The sequence below is a fragment of the Rhopalosiphum maidis genome, chromosome 1 (genome assembly GCF_003676215.2).
Source record: "Rhopalosiphum maidis isolate BTI-1 chromosome 1, ASM367621v3, whole genome shotgun sequence".
NCBI classification, from domain to species: Eukaryota; Metazoa; Arthropoda; class Insecta; order Hemiptera; family Aphididae; genus Rhopalosiphum; species Rhopalosiphum maidis.
Genome location: NC_040877.1, coordinates 93555791 through 93563855, shown reverse-complemented (window position 1 = coordinate 93563855; position 8065 = coordinate 93555791). Strand labels below are relative to the sequence as shown.

General features: G+C 30.7%; 1 long non-coding RNA gene across 1 annotated transcript; it reads right to left on the bottom strand.

The window, feature by feature from the left end:
- Nucleotides 1-3078: 3078 nt before the first annotated feature.
- LOC113549555 lies at nucleotides 3079-6009 on the bottom strand. The gene is made up of 3 exons (XR_003404934.1): nucleotides 5837-6009; nucleotides 5293-5530; nucleotides 3079-3778 (listed from the first exon to the last, which is right to left on the bottom strand). It is a non-coding gene; the product is annotated as an uncharacterized LOC113549555 (long non-coding RNA).
- Between the last annotated feature and the right edge of the window lie 2056 nt (nucleotides 6010-8065).

Below are 8065 nucleotides of genomic sequence, written 5' to 3'. Positions count from 1 at the left end.
AATAATAAAATAAAAATTTATAAATAATGATTATCAATAGCAAGGTATTATATAATAGGTAATAAGAATAATAATAATATTAAATATGATTTAAACATTTAGGTATAGTTTGAAATGTTTAAATATAAACAAATTTAGACTTTTTTTTATGAATAAAAAGTTATAAATATTTTTAATTCAAAAAAACAAGAGTTACTTAAAACAAATACTAGACATCTATACATATTTATAAAATATATATTAAAATATAGCACGGTGTTTACATAAACTTAATAAAAACAATTATTTCCGGTAACATAGTTATCTCTCTATTGTTAATTTGTGGAATATACTAATATTTTATTATAATTTTAATTTATAATATTATTATAATAACATAAAAATATTCAATTTTAATATTTTTAAGCATATAATTGGCTCTAGTGCCTAGTTGAGTTGGTATCTAAGTCTCTATTTTCTATTCTCTATTCTTAATACTAAAATAATTACTTGTAGATGAATAATTTATATGAGAATATGCAACAACATTCAAACATCGTCATAGATGTCGAAGCATTGCAGAAACTTATGTAAATATAAAAACGTATTGAACTACAATACTTAATTAATTAAGTTATTCAATTAATTCATACCTTATATGATTACATGAGAAAGATATACAGTTTACCACATATTTTTGTAATAAGTGATGAAAATTTAATTATTGTATTTGACTGATTATGTATTAATTTTTATATAGTTATCATTGTATAATGAATTACCTATTTCAGAATTAAAGGTATTTATAAATAGATTTTCAATGCAACATATTTTATATGAGTAGATAATTTTTGCTTTTACATACAATGCTAAGTTCAAATATTGATTAAGTGTTATAACTTATAAGTATTAGGAACAAAAATAAATCTTTTTTTTTAATTTAAAAATGAGTTCATCGAAATATTTGTTTAATAATAAACTTAAGATTTTACAAAATAATTTAAAACTTTTTGTGAAGAGCATTCAATGGACGGTTCTAAAATTACGGTTTTTAATATTTGTAAACATTTTACAGAACGGTTTTAAAACTCAATTAAATTAAGTACAATAATAATTATAATTAAAACTGATATATTGTTTATTATTAATAATAATAAGAAATAATCAGTTTAATAGTTATGCAGTTTATAAGTTCATAATATTTATTTAAAGATAACAATAACAAACATTATTTAGTTAGCGTATTATTTTATAAGCATTTATTATAAATTATAACATAAAAATTAATAATATTTTACGTTTATGTTATGTCCATAGCCAACATAAAAATATTAGAAATAATACTAATTACTAAACACCAAAGTACTACAAATTAATTAATAGGTATATAGCCAGTGGCGTGGCAAGGGTATAGCCAAGTGTGCCTATGAAATCATCACTCAGCTCCGAATTTAAATTTAGGCATAACTTTAGTTCAAGGGATATAGACACTGCAGATATATTTAACGGAGCTAAGAAACAAAAGAATACCGTAACGGTATAAACGCGAATTAAATTTGTGCTTTTTCACACCTACGTATCATTTATTACATATATATGACCCTTACGGGCTAATACCAAACTCGGTTTAGAAAAGTTTTCTGTGCCGTTACTAATTTAACCTTATACCTAACATGAAGTGATTCAGAAAAAAATTGACGAGCTTTAATATTATTAAAATTAATACAAATTAACACTGCACATAAATAAAGTCAAAGAATAAATTAAATGTCATTAATTCTATTATTTAAGTATATGAGACTTTAATTACTAATATTACAGGCTTGTGATTTAATATAATTCTAATGATATAATATGTTAATTATTATATATATTAATACTTATTATTTTAAATTGATTTCTTACACACAAACATTGCCACTTATTAAAATACGTAAAAAATAGTTGGTCGACTAAACACAGACAAATGAAAACACGTTATCTCGGTTACTTGATTTTAATATTATATTTTGAGGTAGTTACATAATACATGCATTATCAAAACAGTTACATTAAATACAGACTCGTTGTCGTATTCAAATTATCTATGTATATATACTATAGTATCCACTTATTTGGGACACCACATAAAAGGGAAAGATTGGCCTAGTCCGGACATGTATCGGTTTGTTAGTTATTCGGTTAATATGCCAAATATGTCCCAATTAAGCGGATTATACTGTATATAGATATTATATTAAAATGCAATATTATAACCAGTACACGCAACACTAACGAAAATAATAATAATTTATGTACACATGCAGATTGTTAATCACCGAAAGCAACCAATTATAACATATCATGACAGTGAGGCTAGTGGCAATGGTGAAATGGACAGCGGACAGTAGTACTGCGAGTCAGACAGCGGACAGCGGTAAAAGATTAATATTAGATGCGCGTTCGAGTGATTTGGTTGGAATATAACTTTCAGCTGTGCCGATTAAGAATATCCGGTTACGATGTTGATGCGTGGACATCGACGGCGACCGGATGCAGTCATTATATTATAGACATATATTAAAGACATATCTTTAACCGTTAACATAACTGACGAGGCGATAATTATTATCCATTACCAGAACCTGTGCGATGCTCTACTTGCTGCCTCGTATTTTCTGTTATCGGATATCGATGTCCGAGTTATGTCGCCGGTGATAACCGAATCCGCAGCACTTTAATCGCATGTTAATCACCACTGTCTACGCGCACAATAACATCACACACCGCATCTGTTTGCCGTCTGTTACAATCGTTACGCACAGTAAAAAAAAAAAAAAAAACGTTCGCAATATTCTTCCACCTCCGACCGGCCAAGACTTTAGAGAATATTATATTTCGAGGTGACTATGCCATATACTAAATATTCTTTTTAACCTTGTCCCGTCCGCGTACACTGTGTTATGCCATAAATAATTCGTAGTTTCAGTTATATCTAATTTTCGTTAGTCATAATTTGTTGTATATGTATTTATAAGATAAAGCACTCGGAGAGTACCTTAAGTAAAGAATGGTAAAACAAACGACTCAATGTAATAGCGAGTTAAGCAATGTCTCGACTCCGGATACTACCAAAATACATAAGTCATGAGGATATATTTTATAAACTTAGTGTTGTATAATATCGAAAGAACGATCGCATAATAAAACATTATTATTAGAATTAATATTCAGAATAAAGTATAAACATGGTACGACATTCTACACAAATTTTCTAAAACTTAGAGATGACGGCGAATACAATTTATATGATTTTTAAATCGTTAATATATTAGTCATAAGTACCTAGCCTTGTTACTTAGATTTAATTAAATCATAATATCAATACAATCATCAAAAGTATTTAATTTATAATGTTTGTCTTATCACTATACTTATCGTCGAAAAGACAAAAAAAACGAGACAAATAACGTAATACAGCGTCGTGGTGTGCGAGCCCACCGCGTTAGTCGCCTAGTGACGGGCAATTTTCGCAGCGATCGTCAATTCACCGAAGTACACCATGTGCAGGAGAGATTTGGATCGGTTCTTATTATTATAGACCGTCGCCTCGACCCGACGGACCGTCACCACCAACGAATTATTGCCGGTGTATCATGATTGCTGATGACATGTGTGTGCGTCTCGACCCGTTGTTGTCTCCGAATGAAGAATCAGTACGACGTGTCGAAAACGATCAATAACCTGCCGGTGGCATTCACAAAAATTCAGGATCACGAGACTTGCACAAGCACACTGTAGTTGGTTGACAGTTGTTCGACTGTTTATTAAGTTATAACATATTATAATATTGTAAATTGAATCAACAATCTGCTTATTTTTTTAATATTGCGTGTTATATAATCATATAAATGTTACATTGTCACAAAAATAATATACCGTGTACTTGCGAGTAATCGAAATACTTGGTATTGTGCTATTACTTACCTGTGTGATTTACGAGAATTATGATATAGTAACTCAAAAAAGTTGAAGAGGTCCCTGAGTAAGATTAGTGAGCTCTGGTGTATGCTTAGTTAGTAGGTAGGTGTATTTATGTCAATTATATAATTTAGGTACCTACTTATGCGATTTAAAATGTTTCAATGTACGTATAGTTCAATTGAAAGAAGTGAAATATTATAATTAAAAATAAAACACTTAAAATTACAGTACAAATCAAAGTCGTCCTTTAAAAATATTATACCTATACTGGCCGATTAGGATGATAAACGTAGGTACATGCTGGCTAGTATTATAAACATCGCAATAACTGTCGCATGGAAAATGTTCGAAATTCTCGGTGCCTATGACGGAAGAAATTTATTTCGAGTTTATTTTGATTTCAACAGTCCTAGACGTTTAATATTATCAACTACATTTTCTCCACATTAAGCCACATATTAATATTAATATTAATGTACCTGTCTTATAAAATTCAACTTAATTAATAACGGCTTTAGCATCATCTATGTTGATCTACTCAATTGGTAAGTGTTATGAACATTATTCAAAGCATGATGGCACTATGCACGCAGAACAACAGCTGCAGTAGATCCGACGTACATCACACGTTGTTCGGAGATATAGCAATTATAGAAGTCTTAAAAATTTTCATGAGCCAACCAGAAGACGTCATTATGGAAACACCGGAGATTGAAACTGTGGAGTTGGTCAACAAAGAAAAATTATTTTGAGCTATTTGCAAGAGATATTTAAAAAGAATTGGCTCTGAAATAGGTTCAATAGTTAGTAGCTCAAACTACCAAGGAGAACTTTACTTGTAAGAATATACCCGAAAACAATTTGAAACCAATGAAAAAAATATACAACTAGATATAGGTATTAAAAAGCGTAGTACTGTCGCAGCAGTTCAAAGGGACTGATTGTACAGGAATATGTAAAAAGTCAGAAAAATCAATATTCTGTTTCCTAGGGCCGCAATTATTTACGTATTTATGTTACGGAAAAAGCAAAAAATCGGGCATTGTGCACTTCGACCGATTGTATACAGTGACCAATTTGATTTGAGCATCGTAGCACTGTAGGTTAAATATTGATTATATTAAAAATTAAATAAAAAATCTTACAAGGTACTTAAATAATCATAATAAAACCTAAAATAGACGCTATACATATAAAATATTTTTATAATCGTTTGATTAACGTATTATTATTTTCTACAGTTATTATGTACTATAACACACGAAATATTGTCGTTGTCTAGTCTAGGCATACGCTCCCCCTATTGGACAGGGACGACATTTAATGACAGCGATGGGCTGGAGTGCTTACCGACGAGTGACGACTATGTCGATCGAGGACAGACGGCAGTGATCACGTGTATGGACGACATTGACATATATACAATATGAGCTTCAACGGAAACCGTCGCAAATATCACGAACAAAATCATCTCGAGCTCAACGAGTTGAAACACTGTGACAACTGTACCCGCGACCACTGCCGAGGAAGCATCTTCACAGTTCTCATCGTATCAGCTGCGTCGCGTTCCGTCGTCGTCCACGTTCAACTGAAAAAGATCCACCGCTTAACTGAATTATAGGTCACATCGTGGTTGAAATCAGTGATGGTTCAGACATTTTTTCTAAGTCGAGTTTGGTACCAGATGCTTATAAGACATGTAATAAATGATGCGAGTACATGTCTTAACATTTTTAAACTTATTATACGTACACATTTAATTAAACCCAAAATAAAGTAATAATAATATTAACAATATATTTAATTTATTTTAATTGTATCTATAAATATTGATACAACAGCTTTATGTAAGGGGCAAGCCGTGGTGGGTAGATGGCATAATTGTTTATATTACCAGGTAATATTGTCTGCTCACGGCCGATCGATTGTGGCTAGTGGTTACTGCTGGTCGTCTTGAAACAGTACTGCACTAGCTGTGCGGTGATAGTGGACTGTAATTCATATAGATTTTATGAAAAACGGAATGGAAGGAGAATATGGAGTATAAAAAATATTATAAACAGTATATCAAAGTAAAAAAAGTATTGAGAATGGCGGGATAGATAATCAACTCCGACAGTAAAATCAAAATAATAATACGTAGTCGTGATACGATGTATTGATAATGATTAATCAATTATGAAAATATTCAAAACTAAATGATAATAACAATTTACAATAATATGATAATATTCTTAACGCGTTAGGTTAGTAATTTTGTATTATCAATATAAGGTCGATTTGCACTCAAGTATTTTTTGTATTATAGGTTTTATGAATTATTTACATGTAAGGTGTGGCAAAATCTAAGTTTGATAGGTGTGTTTAAACACTTGAGCCGGGCCTGATTGGACTTTGGTTATTAAAGGTTATCTAGATCGAACTACAAACGGGTTCAATAAGCAGTGCAGTTATATATAATATTATGTCATAACACAATTTCTTATAATTATATTAAATATTTAATAATATATGTATAATAATGAATGAATAAACATTGATAATATATCAATTAAATAGTTTACGGAAACAATGACTAAAAATAAAAATAAATTAGTTCTCACAAAAATAGTAAAATGGCGTTTTATCGACTTATATATTTGCATAGGTACGTAAGATAAAATGATTTCCAGTATACATGATGTTTATATAATATGCATGAATTCTGCAGTATAATATAATTTTAGTTCAAACATATTAATTGGTGACACCTGTTATATTGCGACGTATAAAACCTTCAAGTGAAGGTGCATCGATTGAATATCGTGATACCGTAGTGCAAACAAACTTTTGCACGTCGTAGGCGCTCTACATTATTACCTATAAAATAGAATACAACATATTAGTAGTGTAAAAAGTTTGGTGTCCCAAAGTGAAACATGAACGATATGTGGTTGGTTGAATTAAGAATAATATTATAATACGGTGAATTGATAAATCTCTGTAAACGCGAATTATTATTGTATTATTGTATTATATTCTACGAATGTATTATATAATATATGACTCATATAATATGAGTTATTAAATAAAAAGATAAAGTAAAAGAATAATCACAAACTCGTCTATGTCATATACATATTAGGTTAAAAATTAAATATCGTTGGTAATTTTTCAAAATTTAAATACTTTGCTAAATAAACAAAAAACAACGACGTCAAAACACATTCGCGTTGTCATGATGTTATATTTTCCTTGCCTTTCAATCGATCGGAAATAACTTTTATTATATATTATACACAAGGTGGATATTTATATATGATTATACATTTATCATTATATAGTCCGTGGGATTCATCCTGGCTTAGGAACGCGTATGTATAATTTATTAAACTCAAAGACTATATGCAGTATTACAAAAGTAAAAATTTGTTAAGTTTATTTAGGTATTATAGGTATTCTATAAAATGTTTACATGTACCTAATAGTTCAATCGAATGAAACAAAATATTATAATTAAAAAATAAAACACCTAAAAATGTTCAACTACCACTCGTTCAAGATGCTGTAGTATGCGATGACGTGGACTGCCCGGTGGAGATAGAGAAGTTGTGCGAGGAAGTGAGCGTCCTGGCAGGTTTGCCTGATAAGCACGCGGCAGTGACAATCATAAGCGTTAACTTACTACCCCGTAGGAGGCGTTTTGCATCTACGTGGAACCGGATTAGCCCCGCTTTATGTTTATGCTGTTGCATGTTACGGGGTCCGCAGACACCACTCCTACCCGCACCCAAGTAGATGTCGGCAGAACATCGGACAAGAAATTGGGTAAGGGGGGGGATACGAGACAGAGCACGCTTTCAGATCAATCGTGGTCGGGGGGCCAATTCTTGATATCGTGATAAACTTTGTCGCATGCGATATATATTGTTATTGAGATTTTGTTGTATTTTTTTCCGGATTTCAGTTAATTTTTTATTATTATATATTGTTATTGATTACGATTTATTTATTATTTAGATTTTTGTAACTTTGAATATTTTGGCTGCGGGCTCATACCAGTTTCCTATTGGTTATAGACGATTTATGGCTCTATCAAAACCAACAGTATTCCATTGCCTAAGCGAGGTTATGGTTGCACTTA